Source organism: Neolamprologus multifasciatus, chromosome 19 (assembly GCF_963576455.1).
Source record: "Neolamprologus multifasciatus chromosome 19, fNeoMul1.2, whole genome shotgun sequence".
Classification (NCBI taxonomy): domain Eukaryota; kingdom Metazoa; phylum Chordata; class Actinopteri; order Cichliformes; family Cichlidae; genus Neolamprologus; species Neolamprologus multifasciatus.
In genome coordinates, this window is record NC_140457.1 from 631,247 (window position 1) to 644,116 (window position 12,870).

At 47.6% G+C, this 12,870-nt stretch overlaps 1 non-coding gene across 1 annotated transcript; it reads right to left on the reverse strand.

Annotated features, from left to right (window-relative positions):
- Positions 1-5,280: 5,280 nt before the first annotated feature.
- On the reverse strand, positions 5,281-5,362 carry trnas-gcu (transfer RNA serine (anticodon GCU)). The gene has a single exon. It is a non-coding gene; the product is annotated as a tRNA-Ser (tRNA).
- Between the last annotated feature and the right edge of the window lie 7,508 nt (positions 5,363-12,870).

Genomic DNA, 12,870 nt, shown 5'->3' on the forward strand with positions numbered 1-12,870 from the left:
CCAATCAGATCTCTGGAAATTAGCGTCACACTCCCTCTGAGCTGTTCAGCAGTTTTTTGTTCTGTCAGCGTTTAAAGAGGTTTTATTCTTTCCTCTCAGCGTTAAACTCCACCGAGTCTGCAGCTCAGAGGAGAAACGCTGAGACCGTCTTTAACACATTAATGAAACACTCGAGACAGAGCTGTGATCAGTCTGTTCTGTCACACAGTCGGCTTCAAACAGGCTAAAATTTATTAATAAAGCAGTGTTTACACACACCGGTCCTCCTTTGTGAAATCAGCCGCTCTGCTGTGAGCACATTTATCCATGTTTCTCATTGGTCAGATGCTGCTAGCCCCGCCCCTTGAACGTACAGGTTAGACCCTGGGTGAACTCAGCCAGGTGAAACAGGCTGATGTTCGGATAAGTGAACGTAGATAACGGACAGTTATTTGTTATCTGCTACTTAACTTCGGTCTTTTTAACTTTGTATTGTTGGGATTAGGACAAGATCGCAGTTTGAGTCATCAGCACTAACCCCGCCCATCGAGACAATCTGGTGAGAATGACCGAGCGGGGTTAGTCTCTCGTTTGAGCCTCCGTGAATAAAAGCTGATGTTCATTTAACGCTACATAAATAATATTTAATAGAACTGATTTATGCCCCATGTATGCAGGATTTATGCTCTCTGGTTTCGCACAGAACAGGATTGTGGGAATTTAACCTGCGCAGAAGCTACAGAGACACGTTCAGCCCAGGACGTCACTGACCAATCAAAAGCTCTGTTTCTGATGAAGAACATCGGTCGGAGCGAAGCCTCGTGGGATCTGAAAGGATCTGCTGACACTCGTCCAGGTTGATTACATTTTATTTAAATTAATGCACTATGCCCCCTGGTGGGCTGCGATGGTACTGCAGGTGGGCCACAGTACCAAGTTTAAATGACTCATGTAATTACACAGTTATTGTTTATATACATGAAGTTATTTGAACTGGAGCTGGTATCACCAGTGTCCAGATTACAGCTGCTCTATTTGCTGAAACGTTTTCTGTTATTCTTGCCAGCGTTGCTCCTCGAGGACCTCGGGCTCCTCCCTGGTTGTGAGCGTCCTGTGAAAGGAGGAGGAGCCTGAGCTGGGAGTTCAGTCCCCGCTGTAGATGATCTTTATGGTGGCCACGTCGCGCTCCTCTGCAGGCTCGGCGCCTCTCTGAGTGTTTCCTGTAGAGAAGAGGCTCGAGTTGACCTGGAGGATCCACTCTGTGATCCTCTGCTCGCTGTAGTACTCGTCATCACCGCCATCGTCCTCCTCCAGTGTCTCTGCGTGACCTCTGACCTCTGAGTCCTCAGATAATGTTTCAGCGGCTGAGTCATCGGAGCAGAACTCTCTCTGCTGTCGCCGCTCCTCACAGGCGCCGTCGTCATCTTTAACTATGACCGGCATCGTTGTCGTACGGCCACCGTCCACACCAGTGATGTCATCGCTCTTCTTCTGCTGTTCCAGCCGCTCAGCGAGTGCCGGTCTGCTGTGGACTTCGCTGAGTCTGTCTGACTGTTGGATTGGTTTCCCCCGCTTTGCCACAAACACATGAAGGATCGTATTTCTGATGGCAGGCGGAGCTGCAGGGACTTCCCCTCTGCCGGGTCTGCAGCCCCTGATGGGCGGCAGAGGGATGTTAGCTTGTTTCAGCTCAGACTGGCCCATCTGTGATGACCACTGACCCGTGTTTAACCTGCTCACGGTGTGAAGGTTAGAAGATGATCTGTTGATCCGCCGGACACTAATCTCCAGAGTCTGACTCGTCTCCTCGCTGATAGGCAGACCCTGGCGCCCGGACTTCCTGCTCCTCTTTAAATCAAACCGATCGTGCTGTCTGTGCACGGCTGCGTCCGAACTTCTCATCGCTCCTGTTTGCTGTTGGCTCAGCAGATGGATTGGACGCCGAGCCCTCCACCTTCTTTTAAACGCTCCGAGAGACGGCGCCTCCTTCACCCACGTCCCAGCTCAGCCCCGAGGAGTCACCTGATCTGTAACAGTACTCCTGGCAGGCCGGCGAGGACTCAGACTCTTCATCAGCTCATTCACTGCAGACGAAGAGCCACCCATCACTAGTGCACAAACACAGAGCCTTTAAAGAAGCGCAGAAAGGAAACTGTGACGTTTGCACAGGGCTGGAGGTTTTTACAGCATCAGATGATCAGAAATCAATAAACAAATTAAAAACGGATTAAAACTGAAATCAGATGTCACAGTAAATATTTTAGGTGCAGGTTTAACCTCAGAAAAGAAACGTCAGAATGGATTCAGTGAATTTATAATTACAGTTGATTCTTGAATGATAACAAGTTTTAACATGAAAGTCTATGAGACTGACTCGCTGCTGGAGCCCCTGCTGGACATCAGAGGAACTGCAAGTTTGGCACAGCCCCACAGGATGTCTTTAAAATGCCCCTAAAGCATTATTATTATTATTATTATTATTATTATTATCATCATTATTATCATTATTATTATTATTAGCAGTTTTTTGCATCTGTATGTGAGGCCTGCTGTCGGAGTTTTCGGTTTATTGTCGCCTCTCTGATAAAATCTACTTGAATTTAAATAAATGCATTTCTCAGCTGCCTCTGTCGCCTGATGAATCCTCCTGTAAAATATTCACAGGTGAGATCTGATCTGCAGCCGTGGACGTTGGACACGATCATCGGAGCAGAAAGTGACGGCGGGACCGCAAACCCTAAACCCGAGACTTCAGTTTCCAGTCACGTTCTCTTTTAAAAAGCTCCTCCATCCAGTCGCACTTCCTGCTCACCTAATGAAGTCTGTGCACATGGAGGAGGGGGAGGGGCAGTTATTGCAGTGTGCTGATTGGCTCGCTGTCAAATGTCCAGACAGTGCAGCGCGTTCAGTCCACCGCCAACAAACACGTGCACGCCACTCACAACAGTGCGTCTGATGAACTGAAGCTCTAAAGTTGCAGCGTGGCCTCAGACACCGAACACCACCTGTACGGGCCGAGACTCACCTGGTGATCTCACTCTTTCCACCAACAGCCAGCGAGGAAGGTGTGTGTGTGTGTGTGTGTGTGTGTGTGTGTACTCTTCTATAACAAAGGGTCTCCCACACTGGTTTTGATGGAACAGGCTGTGATGCTTCGGGCTGTTGTAAGCCTGCAGTAATCCAGCTGTCCTGATAATCATCGACCTGGATCAGAACATCTGTTTTTGGCTAAACTTCTACAGGAAGTTGTTTACATCGAGCTGTGACTGAGGGGGCTTTAAGTAATTTGATTACATGGAATTTTGTTCCACAAGCACGAAGTAAAACACTTAACTGAATGGACCACGGTCCATCCAGGCTTATTTTCTTAATAATTTTAAAATAAATGATATGTGATTACCTGGGTGTCGTTCCCCTCCTCTGAAATCACTAAAAACCAAAGTTAACCCTTTTCAAACAACTTTCAACTCCATTTAAAGACGAAACACTCTGGAATTTAACACAGGATCTTATTACCCTCTGAATATGACTCTTTTTGTTTTTACCCAAACAAAAAGATCCAGACATGTAAAAACCGTCCAGTAAAATTTGTTTTCATGCAGAAAATGTCTGTGATCAGTTTTAAAGTCACGAATAAAGTGCAGCATGTCGTAACCGTGGGAAAACGCTTCTACCAATGAAATGTGCTTCTTTTCATGAACAGGTCTGAGCCGTAAAGATGACATCATCACTGAGCCAGCACTGATATGTAGTGATGCGCGAATCATGAACAATCGTTCAGTACTCGAGAATCACTTTACTGACCCATGAATCATGATTCACAAGCCCAACTGACTCACTGACTCATCCCTGTTGCTGTAGAAATAGTAGAAATATATCTAGCTTATAATTAAAATTGTGGAGAAAAACACAACATCCAGTATCTCAACAAAAACATTTCTGCTCTGAACTGGAAAAACCCTGAGTAGAAGCTCACATCATACGGAGCCCCGCAGGGGACATGGGAGAAAAAAAATTAAGACGGACTTTTGCGAAATCTCGCAAAAGTTTCATACATCTCCGAAAACGTCGGAGCACTTTTGCAAATATGTGATGTCTTGTAAACCGAGCAGATATCTGACGTTTACACAACTACATTCACGCCTCAAAATATCTTAAAAGTCTATTTTGTGACCCAGAAAGAGTAATATTACAACTAAGTAGCTGCCGCCATTGTTGGAATTCAACTTTTGCGAGATCTCGCAAAAGTCCATCTTAATTTTTTTTTCTCCCATGTCCCCTGCGGGGCTCTGTACACATCAAGACAAAAGCTCCTCGGTTCACAGCATTGACTGTAGAAAACTGTTTTCTACAGTCAATGGTTCAAAGTAGCATCGCTCTGCTAAGATGCTAACAGCACATTTGAGCTACTCACACCCTCCCTCCTGGCTCACAGCTTCTTCTTCTTCTTGGTTGGTAACCAATGTTAAGGCGCATTACCGCCCCCTGGCTCACAGCTCAGTGGACATTTAGATGAGAAAATATATATTTGACACATTTAAGGAAAATACTAAAATAAAAATAAAATAAATGTTCCCTTTAGAATTTTTTGCTCATTTTTGCTCTATAAAATAGTTGTTTTCTTTTAGAATCACTCATCTTAGCAGTAGGATTTACATGAAAAGAGAAACAAATTAAGTTTGAGTGAAAATCTACACTTTTTGCACTCTCTGGTAAACTGACTCAGTGACTCAAATGACTCAAAAACCCGATTCACTTTGGTGAGTGACTCATTAAAACTCGATTCAGTCAAAAGAATCAAATTTACCATCACTACTGATATGTGATTAAAAACAAAATCACAAACAGGAAATGACCCCACACAGCACATGAAGCAAAAACAGCTGAACCATGAGGGAACACTGCCCCCCTGTGGTCAATGTCGGGAACTACAACAGTAATACTAATAATGAGACGAGGTCACGTATGAGGCGTAAATTTTTATTTGATCATAAACTTCCGGCTTTAATTAATGTGAAGAAGATTTTATATTTCTGAGCCAGTATGAATAAATCTGCACACTGACCTGAGCATTAATGTGATTAAACTGAAACCAGCGCGACAGCGCCCCCTGCAGATCATTCCCGGGAGCTCTCTCTGGTGTCAGGAGATCAGCTCAGAAATGTGAGAGTTGAAGCTGATTATGAGAACGATAATGGCGTGATTTTATTGTGAAAGCTGGTGCCGGAAGTTCCCCCGTGTTTTTCTGGATGAAGATGAGCAGCGGGTCGTGCACGCGCTGAAGTAAAGTGGGAAAACTTCCGACGAGGATGGGATTCGAACCCACGCGTGCAGAGCACAATGGATTAGCAGTCCATCGCCTTAACCACTCGGCCACCTCGTCATATCGGCGGGCGCGCATCAACCCCCAGGAAAGAGGCGCGCGCACACCTGAGAAAAGTGTGCGCGGAGATCGTGGGGATCACTCGGGCCGCGCGCGCGCGCGCGCGCGTGTGTGTGTGTGTGTGAGGAGGCCGTCAGTGAGTGTGGAGGCGCCCACCACAGGACAAACCTGAAGGGGGAGGCAGACTCCACGTGTGCTCATTCATGACGAGAGGCAAAACTCTGCAATAAAGGTGAAAAATATATTTAAAAAATAATAAAAAGTTTAACAGCAGGGACAGTAATGTAACGAGTAACGAGAGTATTTCAGCAGAACTTCAAAGGACAACAAACTTTTATTGGCAGCGACAACAGAGCCAAAGTCTGAGATCGTTAAACGTGCGAACTGCATCTGCCTGTGGGGTGTCCACAGTTACACCAGCAGAGGGCGCTGTGAGCTCCACCTGGCTGCACCTGCAGGCTTCTGCTGCTTTTATCTGAGGCAGGATCACTGAGGCGCTGTGAGAGCAGGAGTGAGTCATGTTTAACCAGCATCCAGCTTCGCTCTCTAAACGCCGCTTTTTGTTTGCGTGGGAGAATTTCAAGGTGAACCCGACACCTGGCCTCCGCGGGGAGGGAGGACGTCACGCGGCTGTGTCAGATCGGCTGGCACTATTCGCCGTTTGCAGACGTGAACGGCGCAGAGTGTGAGGACGGGGCCGAGCAGCGAAAGATCTGGGTCTCTGCCGAGAGCTGGCAGCTTTCTGAGGAGCTCAGAGAAAAGGGAACATCGGTTTGTGGTTATAAATATATGTAGGTGAGCGTGTGACGTGGACTCTGCGCTCCCACGGGTGGGAGAGGTGTGGAGGAAACGGGCCAGGTCACAGTTTGTAAACCCTAAACTGTACCAGAGACGGCTCAAGGCTTCACGAAGGCTCGGGTACTGCTGACCTCTGAACCTCCGTCACCATTATTATCACTATTTATTATTTTTTGTGCAGGTGTGCATTTATTTTTCCACCAGGTCGGATTCTCCCACCTGAGCCGTGAACATCCACGCATGATGGGGGATCATCTCTTTTATCTGGCGCCCCGCCTTCATCAGTTAGGGGTTCCTCAGCCTGGAGATCCTCGTTCGGTTCTCAGCTTTCTGCGTTTCTTGTTTTGCTCATTTGCAGATTCATTTGACGTGTGGTTGTGGTTGAGTGCAAACGCAGCCCTTCACAGGTGGCGAACAGCTCGTGTTCTCGCCGCTTGGCCTGTTTTATTTGCCAGTCGGTTTATATAAAGCAAAAATGTAAAATGTTACTCAGACGAATTGTTAAGGAGCTCTTTTAGCGCACACTGGTGTGATTTCAGCTCAGAAAACCAAAGGTGGACGTTTTTGTGTCTGATTGGATCCTGCCAGCAGCTCGGAGTGTGAGTTAGAAAGCACCAAACCGCCGTGCTCGGGTTAAAAGGCGGCGTGGAAGTGCAGAGCATTTAAGCTTTCAGCGTTCAGAAATAGCAGACACTTTGTCTTTGATTTCATTGTCCAAATCCCTGCTGACAGATTCACATGCGTATGAAAACATTCCCGGCGTCCGCACGCCCTCCACGCACGGATGTAGGGCCTCCTCTGTGAGTCAGGACTGGGCATGCTCCGACCAGGAGGAACCTGGAGGAGCTCGACGCTGATAAAAGCTCCAGTTACACATTATGTAACCTGGCTTTAAAGTCCCAGTCCGCCAGGTTTCTGCAGGGAGGACACACACACACACACACACACACACACACACACACACACACACACACTCACACACACACACACACACACACACACACTCACACACACACACACACTCACACACACTGGGTTTGCTGTGATGGCCAACATATCAGCCCACACTGCTGCTTTCTCTGAGCCTGGGTTTAAAATAGCTCGGCTGATATTTGTGAGGTTTTATATAATCGGCACCTCCTGATCTCCTCTTCCTCTTCATGCTGGAGCTTGTATCCTATTCTCTTCCTGCCTGAATCTCTTTCACTCTGACAAAAGCAGCAGGATGAATCTGTCAGAGTAGCCCGTCTGCCCTCACACAGACACACATTAAAAATCCTCCTCTTCATCGTGCTTCATCGCGCTCTGCCTATGAGGTAAACATGCAGCGAGCACAAAGGATGATCGGTACGCTAATGGTCCTGCATTTTGCTCTTCCTACACAAACTGAAGAGCCCGTTTATCTGTGACAGCTTCTGCTGTCTGTGCGCTCTTTACTGCGGGCTGCTGGGCTCGTCACGCAGCATGCACGAGCGCTGAAACAGAGACGGGCTGGACGCTGTAGGCACAGTGACCTCACAGCGGCCATATTTTTGGTCACACGATGTCATTAAAGATGCTCCGACAGGATCAGACAGCACAAACGGGGAGGCTGCGGGTTAAAGAGGCCACGCCCCTAATAGTGCAGACTTTAATGTGAGTTATAAAAACGTTATGAGGGGGAATTATCCACAGAAACAGCTCCTGTATCGTCTGTAAGCATGTTTGTTTCTGCTGTAAAGTTTTAACATGGGAGTCTATGAGCACTGCTCACTGCTGCCTCTGCTGGACGTCGGAGGAACTGCAGCTCGTGCAGGCTGTGTCTCCACAGACCCACAGAAGGGTTTCATCAGCTGACTGAACTCAATCCCCAGGGCTCTGAGGACAGATCAGATTACGTATGTTAAAGTCACCGCCAAACTAAAGCCTGTTTTCACTCTGCACAGTGGGCGGAGCCTCGTGTCGCGGAGCTTTGAGGGGGTTTTGGGACTTTTGCTGCTTGGCTTGCCTCGCTGTCTAACCTCCTGCGGGTGACCTCTCAAATCCTGCAATGCATCAGACGGACAGAGGAGGATGCACAGGTGTGTCTCTCCTGAAAGAGGCGTGGCCACAGCTGGAATATGGAAACCACACGAGGAGGAGGAGCTTCAAACAGGAGCTGTTCTTTAGTTTGTGCTCGTGTTCTTATCAGGGGTCAGTGCAGAGTTGGTCAAACATGATGCTTTAAAGGGAACAATGTCTCTTTTTCGCCCTCTTTCCTCACTTCCTGCTTCGCATCTTTGGTGGGAGGGGCTAAGATGCGAGGTAAGGAAATGAGTCCTTTCGGGCTGGTTTCCTCCTTCTCCTTCCTCCCAGCCTGCTTTGATTGATCTTTTGGAGTAAATAAATCATTGATCTGAATCGTTACTTTGACTTGTCTGAATGCAGGTGAGGCTGATTACATCACCGAGGCACGGCGCGCTGATCGCCGCACCGGACTCGCCATTAGTGGAATTATTTCCTGCTGCTGTGAAAAAGCCCACGGCTGTGATTCATCCACAAACAGCAGAGACAGAAACTCGACTGAGACAGAATCTGTTTAAAACCTTTTAGTGTCCTTGTTCGCTTCACAGCACAAATATTAAATATGAATTCATGAATGTTCATATTTGTATTTTCAGAAGTTAATCTAAACTATCATCCTCTGTGAAATATGTCAGATGATCAGGTAGATGATGGAAACATCTCAGATTATTAAAGAAGTTTCTAACACATGGAGTCATCAGAGAGCCTGAAAATAATCCTTGTTCAGTTTTTAATAGTTTTTAAGGAAAAGAAATAACTAGAAATCAGACGGAGTCAGATGGAGGGAGCAGACTCCACAGTTTGGGTCAAACACAGCATCTGACTGACCTGGATGCTGAGGGAAGGACCCAGACTGTGGAGGGCTTCTAGACCTGACTGCAGCTGGTGCAGTGAAGCTCCTGCGAGGAGCCGACAGCAGCATTGTGGAAGAGCTGGAGGCCCGACTGACACCAGTGTAGGTGTACAACTGACAGCAAACGAGAGCATGAACGACAATTTCACAATCTCTCACAGGAAGCTCTGACCCGGATATGGAGCGGCGGTGAAAGAAGCTCTGTTTAAACCCCGAGGTCAAAGCCGGGGTCAGAGGTTTTTGGCATCGGTGGACAAGCGGGTCTGACTCTGATGGAGTCAGAGGAGATGAAAAGCACCGTTCCTGTCTTATCCTCATTCAGGCGAAGGAAGCTCAGCCATCCGGTTCCTGATGTCCTGATTGGTACGATGATGCTATCCACCTGGACTTGTTGGGACTGAGGGGGAGCTAAAGTGGAATATCATCAGCGTAGAGGAGATACCAAAACCCACACACTGACTTATGAGAGCTGCTCATTTGTAAACGTCACAGGTGAATATCCACGATGGTGCTGAGAGTTATTAATATTACTGGAGGATCCGAGAGTGTTGATGCTTCAGTGTGTGGCTCTGAGAGTCAGCCTTGAATCCTGATGCCTCCTCTTTATATTCCTCTGTGTGTGTCTGTGTGTGTGTGTCTGTGTGTATGTGTGTGTGTGTCTGTGTGTGTGTGTGTGTGTGTCTGTGTGTGTGTGTTAGATTCTGCTGAGATACAGCAGAATCTAACACACATGCAGTGCATACAAACAGGCAGCACCCACACAGCTCACACTCACACACACACCATGACAAAAGCCAGCAGCCACCCACACACACTCATATCCATGCACATCCCTGAACACACACACACACACACACACAAAAGCTAAGGGCCTTTTGTGCTGCAGTGAGCATCCACCCATCCACAGCCCCGGTCTCTCCTCCTGCCAGAATCACCCAGCGGGGCTGCTGGAGCTCCGCTGACTCCCTTCGATGTGGAGTAGCAGCTCGTGGCTGAGCTCCTCACCCTCCTCACCCTCCTCACCCTTCAGACGAAGCTCATTTCTGCTGCCCGCGGTGACAGCTGAGGGTAAGGACATCGATCGACTGATAAATCACCTTTACCTTCACGCTCAGCTGTCTCTCCGGCGTGCCCGGGTTTGGTGGCGTACCTCACCAAGAACTGAACCACCTTCAAGGTTAAACCTGATGCTAGGTGACTTTCTGTGGGTCAGAATGCGTTTTGTTCTTCAATGACTAATCTGCAGCTGGGTCCGTGATCCAGAGGACAGGTTGGAGATGATGAGCCCTGCAGTCACAGCAGACGCTAACATGCATCATGACAAACAGACCGACGGCGAGGACGCGGCGCAGAGGAGACCGCAAAGCCACAATTCAACAGTGAGACAGAGATCTTCGTCATGATGGTGCATCGCTGTGGTGACCATGTGATTTTAGGATTTAGGCGCTGAGCATGAAACTTTTTTGGTTCAAAAGTTTTCAGGTCTTCTCTTAAACTGACCAATCAGAGCTGAGCATGCAGGTCAAAGAGCCTGAGTAGGACTTGAGGTCACTGAGCCTCACTCTGTGTTTTATAATGGCGTTCACCATGGTAACCGACGCAGCACACCTGACCTGATCGGTGATCAGCGAGTACCAAAAATACCCCAACTGACCAATCAGGTCTGTGGACGAGAGCCTCAACCTACGTGAAGATCCCTCAGAGCGTCTTTAGTGTGTTTATCTGACGATCAGGAGGAAATCTCGAGAGGAACTTCATCCTGATTTCGTCCCGTTGGCTGTGTCAGCTAGGCGCCACGACCGCTTTACGTGCCTCCGCGTGGCGAGCAGGACGCCTGTCTGTGTTTACTGTCGCTGATCCTCAAAAGTTTCTCCAAATTAGATCAAGAATCAGACGAAATCTGCTCGCATCTTTTTTCAGACTGTACGGCAAACAGACTGTGTCATCTGGCCCAGTAAGTCACCACAGTCCCCGCGGTGGCTGTGCAAACGGCACATGGATTATCCATTCATCACGGTGGTCTCTCTCCCCGTTCTCTCTCTCATTCTCCGTGGCCTTATTCAAAGTGCTCCAATTAATCAGCCCTAAATAGATGGACAGACCTACATTACTGACACAGCTCCTCCTGCACCATCTACTATTTAACACACAGATGGCTCTGCAGGCTGGCTGTGTCTCCAAGTCTCTCGCAGTTTTCCCAGGAATGATTAATCACGCAGCCTGATGTCGCTGATTTGATATCAATGAAATCGCTGCACCTCTAATTAAAATTTCATTTCCTAAATTGCAACCAGGGGTTGGCTTCGTCGCTCGTTTAGATACAGCACTAAATGAATTCCAGTTTCATAACAAGTTGTTAGAGGAAGCCCGGGGAGACAGATGGCAGGGGGGTAAAAATGGGCCGACATCCAGAAAAGGAATGAACAAACAAACAGGTCAACAAAGACAGCAAACAGCAGACTGCTCACCAGGGAGACGGAGATAAGGCCAATGGGGGGAGGGGGGGGTTGATAGTGTCAGGTCGTCATTGGCATCCGTTCAGTCAGAGGACAAAAAATTATTTCTTGGTTACGTTTGACCTTTCTAATTTTCTCCCTTTGGGGTCATAACCAGCGACGACTTAGAGTCCGGGCGCCAGGCGTGCAGAGCGGTCGGTGACCTGCTGTTACCAAGTAAAGGATGTTACCTGAGTGTGAGTAGTTGCTAAAGCCACAACCACACAGGCCCAGAAACCAGTCAGTAACCTGCTGACTCCCAGTTGGTGGATGGTTGCAGCAGGTTGTTGCTTTAGTGACTAAAGTCAGCAGCATGGAGGAGGCCGACTTGTCTGCAGACACTCACCAAACTAGAAACAGAGTCTGTTCCCCTTCAAAGTAAAAGTTGTGCCTTTTAAAGTATGTTGTTTTCAGCGGTAGGACAACTTTTACTTTGAAGACCGCCGGGAGAGCAAATGACGAGTGCTGCAGACAGCTCAGCATCTTCCCTGAAACCTGTCAGTGACCACAGCAACGACGAGTTGGTTCTACAACTTTTTAGCTTAGAGACAAACACCAACTTACCAGCCGGTCATGGATTACATACTGGGTCACAGCCAGGTTCTCTTAGGAACATCCCGTCACATTACCAAAGAGCTCCTGTGATAGGGCGGACAGGAGTAGGTGAAGGGTAAGATCAAAGGTCAAGGTGAGGAACAGGCTTAAGTTGGTGATGCTTTACCTCAGACGAGTTCATCCACAAACACAAGACAGGAAACAGTTTCAATCAGGCTACAATTAGAAAAACACATCATGTTTTTTGACTCTCAGGACTTCCAGATTATCTTGTTAAGCTTGAACGTCCTTAACCCTGGAAACATGATGTCAACAAACACTCCAGCTGAGCTCTTTGTCTTCAGTTCAAACTTTCTTATTGTTTCATTGCATTATCTGAACTCTTTCACTGGCAGGAAGTATTCGGATAGGCTGGACATTGAAGTCTCGGCTTTATTTGAACATTGGTGGCTTTGGGCAATGATCTGTATAATGTCCATCCATGTGGAGGTTATTTAGCAGTCCAGGCACACCCTGTCATGGAAACGGTACTCCCTGATGGTCTTGATCCAGGCTCAATCATTCAGGTAAGTAAATCCCAAAGCTTGATTGTGTTCATCTGGATGTTTTCAGTGGGAGAAACGTTTCGTCACTAACCTTATAAACAATACATTTGCACAACGACTGAAACTGAATGAACAATGGGGGTTTATAAGGTTGGGCAAACCTGCAGTCAGCTGAGACCGAAGAAGTCAGTTGGATGAAACGTTTCTCCCACTGAAAAC